Source organism: Pelophylax lessonae (genome assembly GCF_965119305.1).
Source record: "Pelophylax lessonae genome assembly, chromosome: 5".
Classification (NCBI taxonomy): domain Eukaryota; kingdom Metazoa; phylum Chordata; class Amphibia; order Anura; family Ranidae; genus Pelophylax; species Pelophylax lessonae.
This window is the reverse complement of record NC_138772.1, coordinates 174,478,761-174,505,454: the sequence shown is the minus strand read 5'-3', so window position 1 is coordinate 174,505,454 and position 26,694 is coordinate 174,478,761. Positions and strand designations below refer to the sequence as shown.

Genomic DNA, 26,694 nt, shown 5'->3' with positions numbered 1-26,694 from the left:
CACTTTTTGCAATACAGCACTGCATTACTTTAACTGACAATTGCGCAGTCGTGCGACCCGCTACCCAAAAAAAATTGATGTCCTTCTTTTCCAATAAATAGAGCTTTCTTTTGGTGTTATTTGATCACCTTTGCTGTTTTTATTTTTTTGCGCTATAAACAAAAAAAGAGTGACCATTTTGCTTAGCAGAAACACAAGATCTCCATCTTCCCCTCTCACAGAACGGTGGTCTGCCTTGTTTACTGTTCCGCCACTGTTCTGCCCCTCTCCCTAACAATCGTGAGGTGGCTGTGAACATCGGGTCTACCAGACCCGCTGATTGGCTCCCGCTGTGTCCAATCACAGGAACGTGTCGCCGGCGGCGCGCGTGCGCCCCAGACCCAAAATGTACAGGAGGGCCACCCTGCCGCAGTATATCTGCGTGGGGCAGTCCAGAAGATATTAAACGTATAAAAATGCACATGTGTACATAATTTGATTTTAACATACTTGTACTTTATGTTTCCTCTTTGTTAAGATTTGTGAATACAAGTACTTATATGCGTAAGCGTGTAAAGCATGTGTTTTTAGGAACAGATTTCTGGATTCTGTGTTACGTATCTAAAAGCAGCTCATGTTTACGCACCTGTGTGAATGGCTCCATTGAAAACAATGCAGCTGTGTTCAAATATGTAATTAAAAAACACTTGTATATACATTTTTACGGCTGTGTGAATGAGGCCTAACTGTGTTAATAATATGCACATTATATTTACATGTATAAACCAACAAATAAAGTGCTTATAGGAGTGTATTTCATGAGGCCTTCTACCTTCCAGGGGCAGATTTGTCAACAGACTGTCTCCTGTCAGGGAATCTCATCACTCCCTCCCACCATCGTGCCCTTGTGCTGCTGTGAGAAAATTCAAACTGACTAACACAAATAGGATTTTGTAACAGCCAGCTTGAACCCAGTGCTCCTAGCAGGACATCATCAGGGGACATGGTACAAGTGGAGCAGCTGGGAAAAGAGACGCATATCTGATACATGGCAAGGAACAGGGTTTCCCATATGTGCTTCACAATGAGTTTTTATAGAAGTGTAAGTTACAGCTCAAAAATAATAGAAAATGACATTTTGATTTACACCTAATCCAAGAGTATATTGGTTTATACACAGTAAATGTGACAGGATGCTGCATCTTACAAAGACTATAGACAGCTTTACAGTCTATACAGTTATGTATTTTAAAATATAAAGTGTAAACCAATACCCTCTACCTGCGCACCTTGGATTAATTAATAAATCACTGTGAATCTTAATTAAGCAAAATTAAACAAAGTGAAGAAGCTGCTTTTATGCTAAAAATAGGCCAAAATAAGTGAAAGGTGAATATTGCTATTAGTATTAAACCGCGCTCTCAAACACTGATAATGAAGTAAATATTGTATTTACTTATTCACTCTGGAGAAGAGACAATTGAGGGGGGATATAATATCAATGTACAAATATTGTACTGGAAACCCTAGCATATGGAAAAACCTATTCAGAGAAAGGAAATACAATAGGACGCGTGGCCACTCACTAAAACTAGAGGAAAGGTGGTTTAACCTTAAAATACGTAAGGGGTTCTTCACTGTAAGTGCACTAAGGATGTGGAATTCTCTTCCGCAAACAGTCGTATCAGCAGGGAGCATTGATAGTTTCAAAAAACTATTAGATGGGCACCTTAAAGACCACAACATACAGGGGTATACAATGTGTGGTTAACAGTAGACACACACACACATCATAGGTTGAACTGGATGGACTGACGTCTTTTTTAAACCTCACTAACAATGTAACTATGTAACTATGTATTATAAAAAATATTAAATGTGTATATAAAATGAAGAAAGAAAATTGTCCATCAACACCAAAGTGCTCCAAAAGTGGTGACGTGATCATAAATGATACTCCGACTCCTCCAAATAAACAGTGAGTAGTGATAAGTGTTCTTCCATTACCAGCAAATGAAATGCCTACTCACCAGAGGTGGAATTAAATTGCATATTCCTAATATCGCATATCCCTAATACCAATAGATGCTCCCCAATAGCAGCACTACTTCAGTTGGACTCCAAAATGTTAAACATAAAATGTAGGGAAGAACAAAAAGCCATTCATAGTGTAGTATTCAAATTAGGGATAGACCGATTATCGGCAAGTCCGATACATCAGCGGCCATTATGCACTTTCCCCGATATATCAACCTCGGAACTGGCCGATATTGCCGATATTTTTGTGACATCATTCTGCCTTCTTAGTCCTCCCTCGCCTTGGACAGCCTCATCTGGAGTCGGGACTAGTCTCGTGGGAGTGTATCATAGCCAAACACCCACCCACAGCAGCCTGGTGCCACCCAGCCGCCCACATCCACAGGCCCTGTACCTGCCAGCCACAGGCACTGTACTAGCCAGCCAGCCACATACAGGCCCTGTACCAGCCAGCCACCCACAGCCCCTGTGCCAGCCACAAACCCACTACAGGGTGCAAGCCAGCCAGCCACCCACCACATTGTGCCAGACAGCCAGCCACTCACAACAGGGTGCCAGACAGCCACCCACAGACAGGGTTCCAGACAGCCAGACAGCCAGCCACCCACAGGCCCTGTACCAGCCAGCCACAGGCACTGTACCAGCCAGACACCCACACCCCCTGTGCCAGCAACCCACCTTCCACAGGGTGCCAGCCAGCCACCCACCACAGGGTGCCAGCCAGCCTGCCACCCACCACAGGGTGCCATCAAGCCAGCCATTAAGCATTAAACAAAAATTAACATGTTCAGTACCAGATTTGTGTCAAAAATTGTCTTTATTTTTCAAAACTCTAAATGTACAAAATATCGGCCCATATCGGCCGATACGTTGTGACCAAAATATCGGTATCAGCCCTGAAAAAAACATATCGGTCTATCCCTAATTCAAACGTTTAATTGCGTGTGCATAGTAATATAAAGCACTTACTGGACGACAGATACACAAGAGCTTTTCTATATAGCAGGGATGCTGTTCTGCGTGATGTTGTTTGACGTGGAACGGCGCCCCTGCTATATAGAAAAGCTCCTGTTTATCTGTTGTCCTGTAAGTGTTCTATATTACTATGCACAAGCAATTAAACATTTGAATCCTACACTATGAAGGGCTTTTTGTTCTTCCCTACATTTTATGCTTAACATTTTAAAATCCAACTGGAGTAGTGCTGCTATTGGGGAGCATCTATTGGTATTAGGGATACACGATATTAGGGATATGCGTTTTAATTCCACCTCTGGTGAGTAGGCATTTCATTTGCTGGTGGTGGAAGAACACTTATCACTACTCACTGTTTATTTGGAGGAGTCGGTGTATCATTTATAATCACGTCACCACTTTTGGAGCACTTTGGTGTTGATGGACAATTTTCTTTCTTCATTTTATATACACATTTAATATTTTTTATAATACAATATTTACTTCATTATCAGTGTTTGAGCATGACTTAATAATATACTGCACAGCTTTATACATATACATGCATAAATATTTATATTTTATTACACAGTATCTTTCATAAAAATAAATGTAAATGAATTGATGTTTTTTATTTGCTGCCTGCCTCACTGATATAAAATACCAATATTCTGTATATTTGGATTCCTAAAGACAGTCAGGTAATTCACTCTTTCATGTTTTCAAGCACGTAAGTCTTACAATATACAGCAAAATATACACATTCACAATGGGTAGCAACCATCTACTCACCTAATAGAAATATGGGGATGATACGTTACTATTATACATTTGGAATATAATTGATCAGGGCCTCATTCACAGGATCAGCTGTTTTTTGACAGCTCTGAAAAGAAAGCGATGTAGATAATTTTTTAGAGCTGGCTGATAGGTGGTTAGTAGGCGATAGGGCTTTTTTTTCTTCGGGAACACAGGGGAACGCAGTTCCAGCACCTCCAGCACTGAATGAATGCAATTGCAAGGGGTGCTGAGGTATGCTGGAGGGTCTATTGATGTTGGTTGCTGGGGATCTATTGTTGCTTGGGGGTCTATTGTTGAAGGAGGGGTCTGTTGTTTCTGGGGGGGGGGTCAATACATGCTGGAAAGGATCTACTGTTGAGGGAGGGGTCTATTGTTGCTGGCTGCTGGAGGGTCTACTATTTCTGGTTGCTAGGAGATCTACTGTTGGCTGGCTGGTAGGGGTTGGCCAACAGTAGGTCTCCCAGCAGCCAATGCTGGCTGGTAGGGGCCTACTGTTCCTGGTAGACATGCAGTTTGTTTAGTTCCGAACTGAAATTAGGACATATTTTCCATTTTCAGAAATTCGGATGTATCCGAATTTTAGAATTACAATAGTACCGAATGTAAACTTATCCGAAAAATAACGAAAAGAAATTTGGACGGAATTTGAATATGTTTTTAATTCAAATAGTTTTAAAATTCGAATTTCAACTATGGCAGAAAACATATTTGTTTTAGCACACATTTCCTTTATTGTGGCTTCAGCTTTGGTTCCATTCTAAATCTTTATGGGAATTGCATAGAATCTAGGGCAGCCATTCTGAAGCAGGATAGATAGATAGATAGATAGATAGATAGATAGATAGATAGATAGATAGATAGATAGATAGATAGATAGATAGATAGATAGATAGATAGATAGATAGATAGATAGATAGATAGATAGATAGATAGATAGATAGATAGATAGATAGATAGATAGATAGATAGATAGATAGATAGATAGATAGATAGATAGATAGATAGATAGATAGATAGATAGATAGTGTGGACACAGGGACATACACCTGGTGTCCAGCTTAATAGATAGAAAGATAGACACTATACAACTTTTGTTGTTCAGTTTCCTTTAGTTTCACCTTCAACTATATAGTGTAAGGGCCTGCCTTGATGCATACAGATTGAAAGTGTTTAGATTTGACCTCATATTATATGGTTTTGATAAATCTAAAGGAAAAAATCTAAAGAACATTGTATAGTATGTACCCAGCTTTAGATAGATAGATAGATAGATAGATAGATAGATAGATAGATAGATAGATAGATAGATAGATAGATAGATAGATAGATAGATAGATAGATTGCTAGGAGCACCTTGAAGTGTGTCTGACTAACCTCTAACTTTATTATGTCTCCTAATTCCAGGGCCAATGCCCCTGAACCCCCCCCCCCCCCCCCCCCACCCTCGTTAATACATTGGTTTTGGCAGGGGTTCCTTGAGACCTGAAATCTATTTCAGTGCTTGCTCTGGAACAAAAAGGTTGAGAAAGACTCGTCTAGAGCCGGACACACCTCTGGTATTATAGCATTAAGGTTGCCTTTGATGGCTGTAATTTTGGCTAATTTCTGCTGGCTCTATTGGCATCAAAGGTACAACAAAAATACATTTTGTAATCTAATTTTTTGAACGAGGCGGGTGAAAAATGGTCAGCCGAACAGTCCAATCAGATATATTCAGTGTTTGGGTATTCTGACAGAAAGGATTGTCAGCTGTCAATATACAGCAGGAGATATTTCTTTTTTCTTCTTTTTTCTTAATATATATCCAAAGACCTAAAATGAACCCACGTTTCCCACAGCTTTTTAAATCCTCCAATATTCTCACTAGCTACCGCAGCTAATTCTTCCAGATCATGAATTTAGTTCACAGCTCCCACCCATTCCCCCAATGTAGGTGTTCTAGTTGACTTCCAATATTTAGGAATAATAGATTTGGCAGCATTCAGTAAGTGCCTCACCAACGACTTCTTATAATCACTCAGTGACCAGTTCGTTATATTCAGAAGACAGCATTCAGGGGTAAAATCAACCGTAGCGTTAGTGATAAGTTGGATCTGACTCAACAATTCTTTCCAAAATTTTTGTATATTTACACAGCTCCACCATATGTGTACCATCGTACCCCTATCCTCACAGCACCTCCAACAGACATCTGAAAATCCTGGAAACCACGCATGTAACTTAACGGGCGTATAATACCAAATAGTCAAAATTTTGTATGCCGTCTCCTGGATATTAGAGCTGATCAAACATTGGTGCGCCATAGTACAAGCGGTAGACCACTGGGTGTCAGTAAATGTTGTTTGTAACGCTGATTCCCACTCCTCCCTATATTTAGAACCTAGCTCCAAGCAATGCATTTGTATCCAACCATACAATTTAGATGTTGATTTCTCTACCGGGTTTCCCTTGAAACATTATAGTCTCAAATTGTGCAGGAGATATTTCTTAATTCATGCTGTTGAGCAAGGATGGAGGAATCTATCAGATTTCTCTTGTTCAACCCACAAGCCCATGAACAAGATCTAAGTAGGGTACACACTATAAGAAAATTGAAAGAAAAATGCTGTATGAGGAACGATCACTCGATTTTCGTATAGTGTGTATACAAATTTCAACATCTGATTCAGACTTTCCAAACAAAAATTTCCAAAGGGACAAACACCAAAAATACTTCTGGTACGTAAACAGAACTAATGATTTTCATTTAATGAGTACTGTTTTCGTGTGGTTTTCATACAAGAAAAATCAGGTACAAAAGACTGCGCATAATCAGAAACAATAAACAACAAAAAAAGATACCCCTTTGTCGTAGAAGAGTTTTCGTACAATTACTACCTTCCTCGGTTTTGACTTGCTGTGAAACATCGAGCAAAACTGGACGATAGTTCGCCCGTTTTTCTTATAGTGTGTACCCAGCTTTAGACTGAACAGAATCAACAAATATACCTACCTTATCCTATCAGGGAACAGTTGCGCATCCAGGCGTTTTTTTATTCCGTTTTCAGATCACAAATAATATGTCACCTTTCACATGCATAATGTACATTCGGAAGCAACGTATTATTTTCTTTGTGTAACAAGCACAATTTTTTTTGTTTGCAATATATCTCTGTTATATCAATCCATAAATATCACTGGATTATTGTAAATGTATTCTGACTCAAGGGATTATGTGAGTTAAGATGGTCACATATGTTACAAACGACTGTATAATCGTCTTTAGATTTTTCAAAAGTGATGTAGGGTAAGAGCTTCTTGACTGGATACAAAAATAATTGGTTTTGTTTAGGTACGCACTACATACTGCATGGGCGTCAATTCACTAAGCTTTACCGCATGCGATAAGGGTATCATGTCACTCTTTTGCCTAAATTATCGAATGCAGTAAATTAAGTCCAATTCACAAAAAAATAAAGATTATGAGGTTTTTACCGACAAAAAAAAAAAAATGTTCTGGTAAATTTCACATAAAAAGCCCTTAAGTCTAATTCACAAATGGACCAGAGAATAAAAAAGCATGTGAAAATTACCAACAGGGTTTTGCTGGTGGTATCACGGCGGTATTTGTCAAAAAAGCCAGCTGCTGCATCCTTAAAAACCGATGACTTATCAGCTGTCAGCGGGCTTCCCCACTAACAGCATGAAGCAGATATCCTACAGAATGACCTGGACAAAATTACGGAGTGGGCAACGACATGGCAAATGAGGTTTAATGTGGAGAAGTGTAAGGTTTTGCACTTGGGGACCAAAAACATAAAAACACAATACACGTTAGGAGGGGAACCCTTGGGGGAATCAAAAATGGAGAAGGATCTGGGAGTCTTAGTTGATGATAGATTAGGCAACAGCATGCAATGCCAAGCGGCAGCTTCCAAAGCCAACAGAATATTAGCATGCATAAAGAAAGGGATGTATTCCAGAGATAAGACTATAATCCTTCCACTTTATAAAACTCTGGTCCGACCGCATCTGGAGTATTCTGTCCAGTTCTGGTCGCCAGTCCTCAGGAGGGATGTGTTGGAGCTGGAGAAAGTCCAGAGAAGGGCAACTAAACTGGAGGGATGTGTTGGAGCTGGAGAAAGTCCAGAGAAGGGCAACTAAACTGATTAGGGGGTTGGAGGACCTTACCTATGAAGAGCGGCTGCAATCGCTCGATTTATTTTCCCTGGAGAAAAGACGTCTGAGAGGGGACATGATAGCAATTTATAAATATCTTAATGGGGATCTCAGCTTAGAAGAAAAGCTATTCATTCGAAGGAATTGCATGAGGACTCGAGGACATACAATGCGATTAGAGGAGAAGCGTTTTAACCTCAGGCAACGTGGGGGGTTCTTTACTGTTAGGGCTACAAGATTGTGGAATTGTCTACCACAAGAGGTGGTTTCTGCGGGTAGTATGGTGACTTTCAAAAGACTCTTAGACTTACATCTCAAGGATCAGGAGATTGAGGGCTATGTTAGATGATTACAGTCACACACACCTACACAGGTTGAACTGGATGGACTATTGTCTTTATTCAACCTCACCTACTATGTAACTATGTAACTATGTAACTATGTAACAGCTGATTGTATAAAAAAAAGTCGGCAATAAAAAGTATAAGAAAAAAACAGAATGGTGGTCCAAGCCAAAATGTAAAAAAACATAGCGTGCCCCCCTTTTTTAAATTTTATACCAGACCCTTATCTGAGCATGCAGCCTGACAGGTCAGGAAAGGGGGAGCAAGTGAGCGCCCCTCCGCCCCAAAGCACCTTGTCCCTATCCCCAGATTCTGCCCCCCCCCAAGCGAAACCCCTAACTATTCACCAAAAAAAGTGTCAAAAAGTAGGAAAAACAGTTGGCAAATCCTTTATTAAAAAAAATCAAAGTAAAAAAAACAGTGTCCCTCGATGTAAATCCATCGTCAATCCCAATGGCTGTGTATCACTAGAACCTCGGAAAAAAAAAAGGAAAGAGCTCCGCTTCTGAGGATGGCTGGCCGCTGAATGCCTCCTTCGCTGTTTGACAGTTCTTACATAGGTAAGGGTGGGGCCACATGGTGATGTCACCTGGTGGCCCGCCCCCTCGTGACTTCACTGATCCAGCATGCATAATGCGGTAAATACTGCTAAATCGAGCAAATACCACATTTGGTTTTAAATGGTAAATTCTTAGTGAATTGAAATTTCACAACTGATTTACTGCATGCTGTATTTTACCACATTTTATTTGCTGTTATTTAACTCTTAGGGAATCAACCCCCTAGTTGTTAGTAAATCTAAACTATATCTCATTTGGAGGGACTGCCCCTCTTATTAGATCAAATACTTCTGTCCCTTGCATTTATCCACCCTGTGAGGCACTATTTTATTCACTGACACCAATGAAGGGTACAGTTCCTCCCAAAGACACCATCAAGGGGGTGCAATTCCTACCAATGACATCAATGATGGGGCACAGTTCCTCCTATTGACACCAACAATGGGGCCCAATGACACAAATGATGGGGCACAATTCCTCTCAATGACACCAATGATGGGTCACAATTCCTACCAATGACACTAATCATGGGGAATTGTTTACTTCCCCTAATGTTCAGACATGTTGTACTCCCAATCGCCAGGGTCCGGCCCCCAAAAAGTCTGAAGGACAGTAAAATGGCCCTTTGTTTAGAAAGTCTGGAGACCCCTGCCCTATACAAATGTATTATTTTACTACCAAAAGTGTTATGATACACTACATGTGTTCAATCTCTATATTACTGCATTTCCTATTTGAAAAGCCAATATAAAGAAAATAATAAAGGTGAAAAAAGCACTAGTGCATACCTCCCAACTTTCTGAGGGACAGCTTTTAGCAAACAGTATGTAGACAAAAGATTCTTACCTTACATGGCCCAGTTACACTGACCACAAAGATCTAAGCTCTATTAACCACCTCCCACCCGGCCACTGCACATATACGGCCGGGTGGGAGTCTCGTCCTTCTGATTGGACGTTCCGGAACGTCCTTCAGAAGGAGCGAGATCGCACCGCGATCTCGATGTACCTGTGTCCCTTGGACACAGAGCAACAAGATGCGGCAGGAGGGCCCTGTGATCGGCCCTCCTGATCACATGTCCAATCACAGCCGTCATGTAATGTAAACACAGCCGTTGTAACGGCTTCGATCTCTTCTCCTCCTGACAGATCCTGTCAGTGAGGAGAAGAGGGATGATCTGTACTGCAGCCAGGGGATCAGTGAGTATTTCTAATCACTCACTGATCACAGGGGGGGTCTGTGCTAGTAATCAGAACATTGATTACCAGTGCAGCCCTGGGGGGGGGGGGATGCCACTAGACCACCAGGGATGCCCACCCATGACCACCAGGGATGCCCACCATGGCCACCAGGGATGGCAAACAGGGCTCAGAGAGCCTGCCAGTGGTGGCCTCCCTATCAGTGCTGCCCACCAATGCCACCTATCAGTGCTGCCCACCAGTGCCCATTATTGCCAGCTATCAGTGCCGCCCACCAGTGCTGCCTATCAGTGCCCATCAGTGCCGCCCATCAGTGCCGCCCATCAGTGCCGCAGATCAGTGCCCATCAGTGCCACCTATCATTGCCCATCAGTGCCCATCAGTGCTGCCTATCAGTGCCCATCAGCACTGCCTATCAGTGCCCATCAATGCTGCACATCAATGCTATCTGTCAGTGCCACATATCAGTGCCCATCAGTGCTGCATATCAGTGCTACCTATCAGTGCCCATTAATGCTGCATATCAGTGCCACCCCATCAGTGCCACCCCATCAGTGTCTCCTCATCAGTGCCTGTTAGTGCGGCGTCATCAGTGCTCATCAGTGCAGGAAAAAGCGTATCTATTTACAAAATTTTATAACCTAAACAAAAAAACGTTTTTTTTTTTTTCAAACTTTTCAGTCTTTTTTTATTTGTGCACCAAAAAAGAAAAAACCTGGTGGTGATCAAATACCACCAAAAGAAAGCTCTATTTGTGGGGAAAAAATGACATAAATTTGGTTTAGGTACAGTGTTGCATGACCGAGCAATAGTCATACAAAATGCAACAGCGCTAAAAGCTGAAAATTGGTCTGGGAAGGAAGGGGGTTTAAGTGCCCGGTATTGAGGTAGTTAAACGGAAAGAGCCATGCTTATGATCTGAGGTCTGTTTTTAGTTTATGGATCTATACAGAGGAGGGGGACACAGTAACCAGGAAGAGGGGTGGGGGGTGGGTACAGGTAACAAGGTATACACCTGGCTGGAGGAGTGATAGGAAGGTTGCAAGAGGAAATGTGCTGGAGGGGTGCTTTGGAAGGAGAAAGGGTTCCCACTGTGGGAGGGGGGGTTGGATTTTGAAATCCCCCCTTTCCTTCTAGCACAAGTCATCTACCCTCCCAAAGCACCCCCAGCACATATCCTCTTAGCCCCCCCCTTATTTAAATCAAAGAGATAGCGCCTGCCCCAAAGGGGGCAGTCATGGTGTCTGGGATCCCTGGCACCCCATAAAGGATTCAGGGCAAGTGCCCCGGTTGTCCACTCTGGCCTGTCCCTGTTGGGAAAGTCACGGGACCCTTTCACAAGTTTTGCAGTGGGCCCCCCTCCTGCCATCTTGGGGCCTCCCCACAGTGGTGGAATGCCAGGGCCCCGTCACAAGTGTGACCTTTGCATTCCTGTATTATATTTTATAATTTTATTTTATTTTTTTACAACGTCACTGACTATGACTCAGAAAAGGAAGGAGCTGGAAAATAACATTTTTACCGACCCCTTCCTGGTTCTCTATTGTGACACATCTCCTGCAGCAGCCGGTAGGAGAGGAGAGGGAGCACAGGGGGGGGGGGGCAGCAGAACACAAGTGAACTAGATAGGAGGAGTGGTGGGGGAAGCATACAGAGGAACCAATCTCCTAATTTTCGTCCTGCAGCTACAAGAGGAAAAAGGAGGACAGTGATTTCTCTACATGCTGCCCCCACCGCCCCTCCTATCCAGGTGTACAGGGGAGCCACACAGGCCCCCTGGAGCATGGGGCCCGGTAGCGATTGCAACCTCTGCAACCCCTGTAGTTACGCCCCTGGGCTGAGCCGAGGGGACATCATTCCTACGAATTTGCACAGAAATCTCTTCGCCACGGTGCACAGAGTGGTCCGTAAATGTGGTCAGAGCTGTGAATGTGTGGCTCAGATCACGTTACCCGCTCACAGGCGGGGGGTCAGGTTTGGGCATTTATGACAGAGGAGAGCACTAGGGTCTCTTCTGTTATCAAAAACCCTGCCTGTCAGACAGTTTTTTAAATCTTCACTTTACTACCACTTTAAAGGATAGGTTCACCTTTAGGAGCATGTTACACCATTATTTAGGGTGTTACATATACCATGTTCCTTTACCCATGGCTCCCATCCCCAGAACCACCTCTCGGTGGCAGTGGGTGGGAGTTCATCACATTTCAAAAGCGGTGCGGCTATGCAGGGCTCTGCCTGCACATTTCCTCTATTTATTCACAGCTATCTGTGAATGAGAAAATTACAAGTCCCATCTTTGACCACAGCAGACATCTCAAAGTAACAGCGAGGGCGCTGATGAGCGCCCCCTGTAGTTCATTCACAAGCCCTGCAACTTTCAAACAGACAGCCCATACAGAGGAGCAGGCAGAAAGCTGTGGGGCTCCAGTGCAGGGGCCAGACATTGCACCTGTAAACCACAGATTGTAAGTGCAATGCTCTGCAGGCTCCTATACAAAAAACAATAAAGGCACATTTTTTTTCCCCAGAAAAAATATGTGCACCTATTTTTTTTTTTTACAAAGGTGAACTTAACCTTTATTTGTCTAATGTCTAAATTGTCCCTAGTATGTGTATGTGAGATAGGGGTCTTGGATTGTAAGATCTTTGAGGGGATGGACTGATGTAAAAGTACAGTGTATAAAGTGCTGTGTAAATTGTCAGTGCCACCGATCAGCCAGAACATTATGACCACCCGCCTAATATTGAGTATGGCCCCCTTTTGCTAAAACAGCCCTGACCCATTGAGGCATGGACACCAAAGTAACATCCACATGAATGGAAGGACCCAAGGTTTCCCAGCAGAACATTACCCAAAGCGTCACACTGCCTCTGCCGACTTGCCTTCTTATGGTGCCATCTCTTCCCCAGGCAATTGACGCACACACAACTGTCATCCACATGCAGTAAAAGAAAACGTGATTCATCAGACCAGGCCACCTTCTTCCATGGCTCTGTAGTGCATTTCTGATGTTCATTTGACCATTGTAGAAGCTTTTGGCCGTAGATATGGGTCACCATGGGCTTCACATCCCCATACACAACATACAGCGATGTCCATTTATTTTCTGCTTTCACCACATCAACTTCATGGACAACATGTTCACTTGCTGCCTAATATATCCCACCAATTTTCTGATGGCATTGTAACAAGATATTCCCTTCACCTGTCAGTGGTCATAATGTTATGGCTGATCGGTGTAAATCCCTGTAATACATAAACGTTACTTTATGTAAACTAAAAAAATAATTCATTAAATTGGTGAACAAAAAAAAGAAAGAAAAAGACACATTTTTGGTTGCATAAAACACTGACAATATTTACTGATTTTTTTTTTCTTTTAGCTGCAGCTTTAGAAGCTAAAAGTCAGAATAATGCATGTGAACTTTCACTAAGAACCCTTGGGAACTCCGTGAGTCGTGATGATGAAAAGCAGCCACTAGAGGGCGCCGGGGCTCAGCGATCTGGACAGTAAGCTAGATGTAGCAATGAGACTGTGATGAGCCAGAGAAGGTGGATTATTCTCATTGTGTGTGCAGTCTCCTACTCACAGACCTCTCACTCCTTCCATCCCACTTTCACCACTCCACATCTCCTTTTCCCCTCGTCTGACTAGTCCTCCATCCAAGTGATAAGATCTTGGCACAGCATCCTATCCCCCCCAGGCAACCTTCAACTTCCTTGGGCACTGAGGATGGAGCTGGGATTTTCAGAGGTACCCTCAAACTCATCAGCTTGCAAAATCATCTTCCTTATGTAACTACAGCTAAAGGGACTGCAAAGAGATCTAAAGGAAAGGAACTTTTTATAAAGCACCTGGACTAGTCAAACCTACAGTGATCTTCTGCATAAAGGTAGGTGATTCCAATGATTGAGATACCTAGATGGGGTTTTGTATTATTATAGTAAATGTTTGCTTTGACAGGTAATGGATACAAATGTTGTGATTTCTTTTTAACTTCATGAAAATTGTATCGCCCCCACCTGACCCCTGGTTCTGTAAGGACATATAGGATAACTGATTGCATCCTAGGCAGTGCTGTGTAATTGGATCGTTAATGTAACCTTTCCAACATCAGCACCAAATCTCACTTTAACTGCACTTTCAGCTCTGCCTATTGTAACTTTATAGAAATATTTGTCTACATTTATCAGGATGTATATTAAAAAAAAAAAAAAAAAAAAAAATTTTGGTTATTATATCACACTTCCACAGCTTACAGCTGGTCTAAGGCGTTCATTTTATTAATTAAAAGCGAACGCTGAATGACAGCTGACGCTCTGTATATATCAGAGAGGGTACCTGTCACAAAAGATTAACGGCTATGTGTCAGTATTCAAATATTTCTGAAGCTATTACAAGGTGCAAGATTAGTGGCTACCCATAGGGAAATCTCAGCCTACTACAAAAGTGACCTTTTGCACCTTTATGAACACTCAAATGTTATAGATTTTAATTGAAATATTCTCAATTACAGATTTTAGCATGGGGGTTCTTATACTGTAAAAGGAATAAAACTTACATTGTTTTTAAGTATAGACAGCCCAATGCTATTATTTATTATATTATAAATTTATTATATAGTATAATATATTACATAATATTTACTATTATAATATATTAAATATATTATTGTATATAATATTATTTATTAAATATATTATATAATATTTACTATTATAATATATTAAATATATTATTGTATATAATATTATTTATTATTATAATAATAATTATTATATATATATATATATATATATATATATATATATATATATATTATATATATATTATATTAATTATTATTATTATATTTATTAATATATTTATTAAATGTATTATTATTCGTATTATTATTATTATTATTATCATCATTATTATTATTATTATTATTATTAGTAGTAGTATTATTATTATTATTAGTATTATTATTATTATTAGTAGTATTATTATTAGTATTATTATTATTTTTTTATTATTACTATTATTATTATTATTATTATTATTATTATTATTATTATTGCTATAATGCTATAATCTGATTTTATAAAGAGAGCTGATAGGCATGCTAAAAATGATTTTACATTTTTTTTTTGCATAAAAGAAGAGTTAGAAATAAAAAAAAATAAAAATAAAATGAAGGCATATAAACTGGAATTAACCTAATTCACAATAAAGCCACCATCAACAGTAAACAGCTGAAACAGATTAATATATAATGTGCATAGACGCCTTGAGTGCATCATGTCAGTTGCACATAGTACAGGCATGCGACATCTGTGCCAGCAATAAGTTGGCGTTTTACTGCCAATCACTGTGTTGCTAGAACTAGGGCTTCCCTTCGGAATAGCTGCCACGTTAAAGTAAGTTTCAGAAACTCAAAAAGTACACAGGAACTTTTGCATTGAAATCCAGTTATTTGATTAATTCTCTTATAATATGACTTTGCATGTTGATCAAGTCTATTGCAAGTGGACTTTATGTTTTAGACTAGCCATATACACTACATTTTTTTTTTCGTCTCTTATATTGAAAGATTGTAATAAAATGACTTTTATTCAGCCTTTCTCATGCTTTTTAACATGGAGGAACCCTTGAAATAACTTTCAGGTCTCTGCCATTAATTACTACATCTATATTAATTACATACAATCTACAGCTCATGGTACATTAGCATGGTGATCAGTGGGAAGAATGTCCCCTTAGAAGATCATTGGTGTCAGTGGTTACATATCTGAGAGGTGGAAACTGCTCATTTACCAAAGCTCTGTAATATGAGGACCTACAAAATCTACCTAATCCGTTAGTATTCAATTAGCATATCTGTTGGTAGAGCTAAACGAGATTGTACAATCAAATTTGTAACCTGTGTGGTGAGCTCTGGACTGTAAGATCATCCCATACACAGAAAGAATGTGAATGTATAGTACTAGTGTCTGTCATTGAGAAATGCCAGCATATTTGTACAGGCATTAAAAAGACTTTGGGGTCTATTTATCAAAACTGGAGAGTGCAAAATCTAGCGCAGCCAATCAGCTTCTATCTTCAGCTTGTTCAATTAAGCTTTGCCAAAAAAAAATAAACTTTGAAGTTTGGCTTCTATGCAGAAGGTGCACCTGATTTTGCACTCTCCAATTTTAGTAGATCAACCCCTATGTGTCTTTCTTTAGTTATTTTTTACATTATTATTATTATTATATTATTTATGTATTGTTATATAATTTTATAGTTTTATATATATATATATATATATATATATATATATATATATATATATTTTTTTTTTTAATATATTTATATTTAAAAAATATATATATATATACTAGTTAATTTACGCAGCACTTTACATATATATTATGTGGGGACACACCTGTCTCTGACCTCTAGGAGCTTACAATCTAAAATCCCTAACTCACATTCATACATACACATACTAGAGCCAATTTTGACAGGAGCCAGTTAGCCTACCAACATTTTTTTGAAGTGTGGGAGGAAACCGGAGTACCCGAAGGAAACCCACGCAGGCATCGGGAGAATGCTTTTACCTAATGATAAATGTTTCACCTATTCCAATGTATTTTCATACATCTTGATCCATATTTTTTTTTTATTATTTCTTTATTATTAATATTTAGCCCTACACTTTTTTCCAGTGCTTTACATATATCGTACATTCACATCCTCAAGGAGCTTACAATCTAAAGTCCCCATCTTATGTGTATACATACAGATACACTTGCTAGGACCAATTTGGAAAGGAACCAATTAACCTACCAGCACAGCTATTTTATAGCTCGTATGACCCTAGATATAAAAATGTCCATACAGTTCAATTCTATATTCCTACTTTAGCATTGGTGGTCAGGAGTGCTACAATACACATCACAACCTGATCTCTGTGCAATCTTCAATAGATCTACTTAAGTAGTAGATGTTCTACATATACAATCAATTCCATTTATATATATTCAAGGCTCTCATGCTACATAATTATTGGTAGATTGTGCATCTGGATTGCAAGGTGTATGGTCAGTTTTACACAGTAAGTGGACAGCTTACCAAAGCTTTGGCAGACCAGTAAACCAGATTCAAGCGCTGATCAGTTTAATGGTAGATAAACAAAAAAAAAAAATCAGCAAGTTCCCTGTTATCTGATTGGCTGTTTAAACAGGGGGTCACTGAGTTTGCAAACTTTAGTAATTATCCTTTTTATGTATGTTTATTGGTGGAACTGGGAATTAACTATTAAAAAGGCAATTTTAAAGCTAAATGTATGAGTATGGGCTAATTTGTTATTTTAGTTTGCTCAGATGACATTCATGTATGTAGAGGTTTTATTGCAACCTGTTCTTCTTTATTACTGTTTATCATGTATGTATCCAAATATCAAATCAACAAAATAGTTCCTAGATCTCTAGCTAAGGAATGTTCACGTAAATAAAACAAATGTATGAAATATTAAATCAGGCTTACTTGGGGTCTTGACGTGCACACAGGGTGTGCCAGGTGTGCCTTGGCACACCCTAATAACCCCATGTGCATTAGTATTATCCAGGGGTGGCACCAGGTGGGTGGTTGGGGGTGCTAGTGGCCAGTGTGAATGCCCCCATTATATTAAAGGCTAGGTTCAACCTTAGGAACAAGTTACACCCGTATTTATGGGGTAACGTAATATGCTCCTAATCAACTGCCTGCCACCACCAGAACCTCCTCCTTGTGACAGCAGGTGGCGTTCATATGTGTTTGAGCTTTGGGGTGCACACCCTAATGCAATAAGCTGTGCACAACTATGCTGGGGGTGAATAATTAAGGGGTACATTTTTGAACTTTTGAAAACGCCTAATTTATGTATGAAAATAATGTTATTTAACTATGCACATAAAGTGAATACAGCTTTTACAGGCTACCTAAAAATGCACGCCATTAGTAAATGAATCTAATCATTTTGCCTAATGGAATATACAGTACAGGTGAGCAACATAAGGGTAAAAGATTGCCTAACTCCAGTACTGTATATGTATTGTGATGGATTGTACCATCCTGAGACTGTCTGTATAATTGTCCTGTACAAGTGTTAAAACAGTACGTAGGAGGTGTACTATCACCGTCACAGTTCAGCCACTATACAAAAGCGTGGGAATTTATTTATAAAGCGCCAACACTCTTACACATTGTATATTCACATTAGTCCATGTCCTCAAGAAGCTTACAATCTACATACACATAGCTAGGACCAATTTAGGCAGGAGCCAATTAACCTACCAGCAAGTCTTCGGAACGTGGGAGGAAATGCATGCAAGCACAGGGAGATTTTGCACTATTTGGACTTTAGTAATAATTGTATAGCGCTGCGTGTTTTGTTTTATTTGTTATTTTTGGTGTTTGTACTTAGACCTCCAAGCGGCTCACTTGGATTAGCGGTAAGAAAGATCTGCTGCTCCAGGTGAGATGAGTGCATCTGATGGATCCTCCACATGAGTGCTACCCCCGGCTCGCCTCCGTGAACAATGTCAAGATAAGAAGAAATGGCCGCACATCGCTGGAGTTACAAATGCTTTTATTGTGATTTCCAAAGTGACACGACAAAAATCCAACTAGTCCAGGTAAACACATCTACTTGGAATGGTTGGGTTTTTGTCGTACCACTTTGGAAATCACAATAAAGGCATTTGGAACTCCAGCGATGTGCGGCCGTTTCTTCTTATCTCCACTTGGATTAGCGCTGAAACTTATTTTAGTACAAACACAGGGGGAGCATGCAAACTCCATGCAGATAGCATCTTAAATGGGATTTGCCCCTAATACAGCAAGGCAGGAATGCTAGCCACTAAGCCACTTGGCTACCCATTTATACACATGTATCTTGGCTACCCATGTATACACATGTATCTTGGCTACCCATGTATACACATGTATCTTGGCTACCCATGTATACACATGTATCTTGGCTACCCATGTATACACATGTATCTTGGCTACCCATGTATACACATGTATCTTGGCTACCCATGTATACACATGTATCTTGGCTACCCATGTATACACATGTATCTTGGCTACCCATGTATACACATGTATTTTGGCTACCCATGTATACACATGTATCTTGGCTACCCATGTATACACATGTATTTTGGCTACCCATGTATACACATGTATTTTGGCTACCCATGTATACACATGTATCTTGGCTACCCATGTATACACATGTATCTTGGCTACCCATGTATACACATGTATTTTGGCTACCCATGTATACACATGTATCTTGGCTACCCATTTTTTACACATGTATCTTGGTTACCCATGTATACACATGTATCTTGGCTACCCATGTATACACCTGTATCTTGGCAACCCATGTATGCACATGTATCTTGGCTACCCATGTATACACATGTATCTTGGCTACCCATTTATATACATGTATCTTGGCTACCCATGTATACACATGTATCTTGGCTACCCATGTATATACCTGTATCTTGGCTACCCATGTATACACATGTATCTTGGCTACCCATGTATATACCTGTATCTTGGCTACCCATGTATACACATGTATCTTGGCTACCCATGTATACACATGTATCTTGGCTACCCATGTATACACCTGAATCTTGGCTACCCATGTATACACCTGTATCTTGGCTACCCATGTATACACATGTATCTTGGCTACCCATGTATACACATGTATCTTGGCTACCCATTTATATACATGTATCTTGGCTACCCATGTATACACCTGTATCTTGGCTACCCATTTATATACATGTATCTTGGCTATCCATGTATACAAATATACAATAATATGAGGACAAATCTAAACTATTCAATCAACCTGTATCCAATCAAGCAGACCCTCGCATTACATCTTTAATATATCTATACATATATGTATCTATATTTATCTATATTTATCTCTATCTATCTATCTATCTATCTATCTATCTATCTATCTATCTATCTATCTATCTATCTATCTATCTATCTATCTATCTATCTATCTATCTATCTATCTATCTATCTATCTATCTATCTATCTATCTATCTATCTATCTATCTATCTATCTAATCTATCTATTTGTCTAATCTATCTATTTGTCTATATATGCAACAATTGTGTACCTGTATCACAGTCCACCTTGGTATCAGTCCCTAACTTAAATACTAGAACCCACAAAGGGGAGAGAAATGGGGAGAAGTGTTTGTGATACCCACAGAACATAGAGAGTGTATATAGAAATAAAATTAAATGTTTATTGAAATCGCATTAAAAGTAACCCATAGAACCTTGGGGAACAGTTTGCAAAATATCACAAATAGTTAAAAAGTGTAACATATCACTTCATCACTAAATGGCAGTAGAAAATAGAATGAAGCACGATGATCCCAATTGCATAGGTCCATAGCCCCAACGTGTTTTGACTGGTTAGGTCTTCCTCAGGGGGATGGCAGCCAGTAGCATATTAAAGGATCTCTAGGGTACATACCTAGGTAAGTTTAACAGAAAGAAATACAAGAGAAAATCCATTCAGAATACACTCATTGCTACATAAGGAACTAATACAATACACGTACATGTTGAAATTCAGTACAAAATAAAATTGTACAGTCTTTGTACAATCTCCTTTAGGTTTACCAAAAGTATATAATATGAGGACAAATCTAAACTATTCAATCAACCTGTATCCAATCAAGCAGACCCTCGCATTATATCTATAATATATCTATACATATATATATCTATATCTATCTATCTATCTATCTATCTATCTATCTATCTATCTATCTATCTATCTATCTATCTATCTATCTATCTATCTATCTATCTATCTATCTATCTAATCTATCCATCTATCCATCTATCCATCTATCCATCTATCCATCTATCTATCTATCTATCTATCTATCTATCTATCTATCTATCTATCTATCTATCTATCTATCTATCTATCTATCTATCTATCTATCTATCTATCTATCTATCTATCCATCTATCCATCTATCCATCTATCCATCTATCCATCTATCCATCTATCCATCTATCCATCTATCCATCTATCCATCTATCCATCTATCTATCTATCTATCTATCTATCTATCTATCTATCTATCTATCTATCTATCTATCTATCTATCTATCTATCTATCTATCTATCTATCTATCTATCTATCTATCTATCTCTACACACACATATATATATTTATATATTATATTCTATCTATCTATCTATCTATCTATCTATCTATCTATCTATCTATCTATCTATCTATCTATCTATCTATCTATCTATCTATCTATCTATCTATCTATCTATCTATCTATCTATCTATCTATCTATCTATCTATCTATCTATCTATCTATCCATACATCCATAAAAGAGATTCTACAATCAGATTGTAAGGTGTGTGGTAAGCTTTAGACATAACACATTACAAGTGAGCATATGACATCTAGATATGTTTGAAATAATGGCTGGCATTCTATTTGTAATTATAATAAAATATACATTACTTACTATATAGTAGAAATCCTAGTTGTATATGTTTTCTAAGTCAGATTTGTTCACAGTATAGTGTCATATCTCACACCACCCACCTCCCTTTTTAAAGTCATCGAAGTGTAGTGCGATCAGAGGCTACAAATAGAAAATGCACATGGCTGGAGTGAATCACAGTTTGGGATGTGTGAGATGGAGAACGGAGTGTGATCCAGGTGAATCAGACATTACTGCTTGTCTCATCTCTCACCGGTATCACACACTGCTGGGGAAGCAAAGCCTTTCTTGCTCTCTCCCCCTCTCCCTCTCTCTGTCTGTACATTTGTCACTAGCAATTAGTGCTTGGTGACAGGAAATTTACATTGCGCTCTTTGGTGAGACGTAGCTCTGGAAATGTGCTCATTCTCAGTGTTTTTCTTTTAAACTTTAGCTTGCAAAGAAAATTGTTAACAGCGCTTACATTCGGATTATTTCTCCATTTTCTGCAGAGCAGGGGGTGATTTACTAAAGAGCGTAATGTTCATATCAGCTCAGAAAACCTAGATATATTTAACCACTTCATCTCCGGAAGATTTACCCCCCCCCCTTCATGATCAAGTCATTTTTTTTGTGATGCGGCACTGCGTTACTTTAACTGACAATTGCGTGGTCGCACGATGCTGTACCCAAATAAAATATATGTCTCTTTTCCCCCCACAAATAGAGCTTTATTTTGGTGGTATTTGAACACCTCTGGGGTTTTTTTTATATTTTGCGCTAGAAACAGAAAAAACGACCGACAATTTTGAAAATATATATATATATTTTTTTACTTTCTGCTCTAAAACACATCCAATAAAAAAATGTAAAAAATCAAATGTCTTCATCAATTTAGGCCAACATGTGTTCTGCTAAATATTTTTGGTAAAAAAAATCCCAATAAACGTATATTGATTGGTTTGCGCACAAGTTATAGCATCTACAAACTATGGGATGTTTGTATTTATTTTTTTCTTAATTTTTTTTTTTTTTTTACTGCGTTATTGCAGCAGACAAATTGGATACCTAACTGACACTTTTGACACTTTTTTGGAAACCAGTAACATTATTACGGTGATCAGTGCTAAAAAATATGCACCTTAACTGTACTAATGACACTGGCTGGGAAGGGGTTAACATCAGGGGCAATGAAAGGGTTAACTGTGTGCCTAGCTGGTGTTTCAGTGTAGTGGGGGAGGTGCTTTTACTAGTGGAAGGCATCTATCAGTGCCCCTGCTTTACAGGAACGTGTGATCCATGCCTTCTGTACTGACAGAATGACAATCTGCCTTGTTTACATAGGCAGATTGGCATTCTTCCTGTGTACCAAATGATCAGCGGGTGCCGGCGGACATCGAGTCCGCACGACACGATGATCAGCTACCACTGTGTAAAATTACAGCAGGATCGAGCTGGCTGTGGCACGCTCTCGTGCCCAAAACCTGGAAGTGCAGGATCACATATAGCGCGGCCGTCCTGTAGCAGTAAATCTGCTATGGGGTGGTCGGCAAGCAGTTATCGTGATAGGAAAATATCAACCCAGACGTGTCCCCTGTCCTTACTGAGTTAACTAAGGATAAGCTACCCATACATGGTTCAGGTATGTTAGAACACTGGCAAACTAACTGGGCGATGATTGAACATCACATGGGGTATAGACCTCTCCAATGACCAATCATCATTCTCTCAGTTATCAAATAGGCAGTATAAAATATCCTGGGGCTGATTCAATAATGGATTTGCAACACATTTCTGGCAGTGTGTACTAGGAATGGGCTCTATGTTGAACACACAAATAAATGGGGTGCGCGGCTGGAAGTTTGCCCGCTGATGAGCGCCCCATACCGCACTGCGCTGTTGCAGTGCATTGATTGCTGATGACTGGCCAAAACATGCATCTGACCTGTATGCTTTGGCCAATCACAGCACTAAGTCCTGTTAGAGCCATGATTGGCCAAAGGCAGGGTGCCTTTAGTCAATCATGGCTCAGGGGCTAAGTCTACGCCCCACACTATATAAGGATACTGCCTGTTACAATAGAGATTAGGCAGGTAGTTAACCACTTGCCGACTGCCTAACGACGATTTACGTCGGCAGTCAGCCCCTCACAGGCAAAGTGACGTAGTACTACGTCACTAGCCTTTGAGGCTCTAGGGAGCGAGCGCGCGCCGCTGGGGGCGCGCTCCCGCTCGCTCACCGACCCCCCGCGCATGTGAGCGGCGGACCCGATGTCCGCTGGTCACTCGCGATCGTCTGTTACACAGGGAGAAAGGCAGGCGGCTAATGTAAACACAGCCGCCTGTCATTCCCCCCTGTGTAACAGCAGAGATCATACGGTCCTGCTATGTAGGACTGTAGATCTCTGCTGTTACATCACAAGCCACATCCAATCACAGTAAGAATCACGCTCCTAGGGACACACTTAACCCCTGCTTCTCAAATAAAGTTAACCCCTTCCCTGCCAGTGTCATTTTTACAGTAACAGTGCATATGTATAGCACTGATTACTGTAGTAATGTCACTGGTACCCCCAAAAGTGTCAAAAATGTCAGTCAAGGGTCCGATCTGTCTGCCGCAATGTCGTAGTCCCGCAAAAAAAATTGCAGATCGCCGCCATTAATCGTTAAAAAAAAGACAATAAAAATGACAAAAATCTTTCCCTTAGTTAATAAACGCAATAACTTTTGCGCAAACCAATCAAAATACGCATTTTGTGATTTTTTTTACCAAACATATATAGCAGAAAACAAATTGGTCTAAAATGTTAAAAAATTTAGATTTTTACATTTTTTGGGGGGGAATTTCATATAAAAAAAATGTGAAAAAAAATTGTTATTTTTGCAAAATTGTCGCTTTTTTTCGTTTATAGCGCATGATCAAAAAATCGCACAGGTGATCAAATACCACCAAAAGAAAGCTCTGTTTGTGGGAAAAAAAGGACGTCAATTTCATTTGGGTACAGCGTTGCACGACCGCGCAATTGTCCGTTAAAGTCACGCAGTGCCGAATCACAAAATAGGCCCTGGTCAGGAAGGGGGTAAAATCTTCCGGGGCTTAAGTGGTTAATGAATAGTGTGTTGAGTCAGTTTAGTGCAGTCAGTGTAGTGCACAGGCATAACACACACTTTTAAAATGTATAGATATGTTGTAGTCCTGGGTCCTCTCCCGGTGCTCGACAAGCTTTGTGTCCCTACCACTTATAGTTTGTGAGCAGTGCCATGCCAAGCTGACCAAGATTTCCCATAGACGCCAATGTAAAAGACAGGGAGCAGTGCCATGCCAAGCTGTCCAATATTTTACATAAATACCAATTTTAAAGACGGGAAGCAGTGCCATGTCAAGTTGACCACTAATTCCTATAGATGCCAATGAGCACTGAAAGCTGAAAATTGGTCTAGCAGGAAGGGATGAAAGTGCCCTATATTTAAGTGGTTAAGGGAAACCCTATGACAGAATAAAAAAAAAAAAACGGCATGGGGTCCCCCCAAATTTACACCAGGCCATTTGGGTCTGGTACAGATTTTATTGAGAACTCCTCGCCAAAATAATAAAAAAAAAAACAACACGTCCCCCCCCCCCCAAATCCATACCAGATCCTTATCCGAGCATGCAGGAAAGGGGGGGAGAGCGATCATCCTGAACCATACCAAGCCGCCTGCCCTCAACATAGGGAGGGTGCCCCCATAACACCTTGTCCCCATGTTGATGGGGACAAGGTCCTCTTCCTGACAACCCTGGGCTGTGGTTGTGGGGGTCTGTGGGTGGGAGGCTTATCGGAATCTGAAAGCCCCCTTTAGCAAAGGGGTCCCCAGATCCCCCCCCCCTATGTGAATGGGTATTGGGTACATCTTACCCCTACCAATTCACCAAAAAAGTGTAAAAAAGGAAAAACCACAGAACACAGTTTTTGACGAGTCCTTAATTAAAAAGAAGAAAAGTGTCCCTCAATGTACATCCATCGTCAATCATGACGCCCGCTGACCCGAAAAATAGAAAACATTCCAAAAGCCCTTCGCCTCTTCTGAGACTACCCGCCGTATGCCTCTCTTCAGCTTTGACAGCTCTTTTGTAGGCAAGGGGCGGGGCCACACGGTTATGTCACTCGGTGGCACCGCCCCCTTCTGACATCACATGAGTGGTATTATGATACAAAGTCTAGCTTTAACCACTTGCCGACTGCCTAACGCCGATCTACGTCGGCAGTCAGCCCCTCACAGGCAAAGTGACGTAGGGCTACGTCACTAGCTTGTGAGGGTCTAGGGAGCGAGCGCGCGCCCCCGAAGGCGCGCTCCCGCTCCCGCGTGGTCACGGACCCCCCCGCGCGTGTGACCGGCGGACCCGATGTCCGCCGGTCACTCGGCGATCGGCGGGGGAGAGGGAGAATGTCAGGCAGCTTGTGTAAACAAGCTGCCTGTCATTCTCCTTGCTGTTAGGATACTGATCACTCGGATCTAGTATGTAGATCCGTTGATCAGTGTCCATACAGCTCAAGCCCCAGCCAATCACAGTAGAAAGCACGCCCCTAGGGATACACACAGCCCCTCCCTCCCAAATAAAGTTAACCCCTTCACTACCAGTGTATTTTTACAGTAACAGTGCATATTTTTTAGCACTGATTACTGTAGAAATGTCACTGGTAACCCCAAAAGTGTCAAAAATGTCAGTCAAGGGTCCGATCTGTCCGCCCCAATGTCGCAGTACCGCAAAAAAAATCGCAGATCGCCGCCATTACACGTTAAAAAAAAAACAACAAAAATGACAGAAATCTTTCCCTTTGTTAGTAAACGCGATAACTTTTGCGCAAACCAATCAAAATACGCTTTTTGCGATTTTTTTTACCAAACATAGGTAGCATAAAACAAATTGGCCGAAAAAGTAAAAAAATTTTGATTTTTAAATTTTTTTTTGGGGAATTTCATATAAAAAAATGTGAAAAATATTGCTATTTTTGCAAAATTGACGCTCTTTTTTTGTTTATAGCGCGTGATCAAAAAATCGCACAGGTGATCAAATACCACCAAAAGAAAGCTCTGTTTGTGGGAAAAAAAGGACGCCAAATTAGTTTAGGTACAGCGTCGCACGACCGCGCAATTGT

General features: G+C 40.3%; 1 protein-coding gene across 1 annotated transcript in view; it reads left to right on the top strand.

Annotated features, from left to right (window-relative positions):
- The first annotated feature begins 13,593 nt into the window (after positions 1-13,593).
- CPNE4 (copine 4) overlaps positions 13,594-26,694 on the top strand; it is a 609,887-nt gene continuing 596,786 nt past the window's right edge. The window contains exon 1 of the mRNA XM_082258376.1: positions 13,594-13,926. The gene's annotated coding sequence lies outside the window, so the exon portion shown is untranslated. The remainder of the gene's footprint in view (positions 13,927-26,694) is intronic.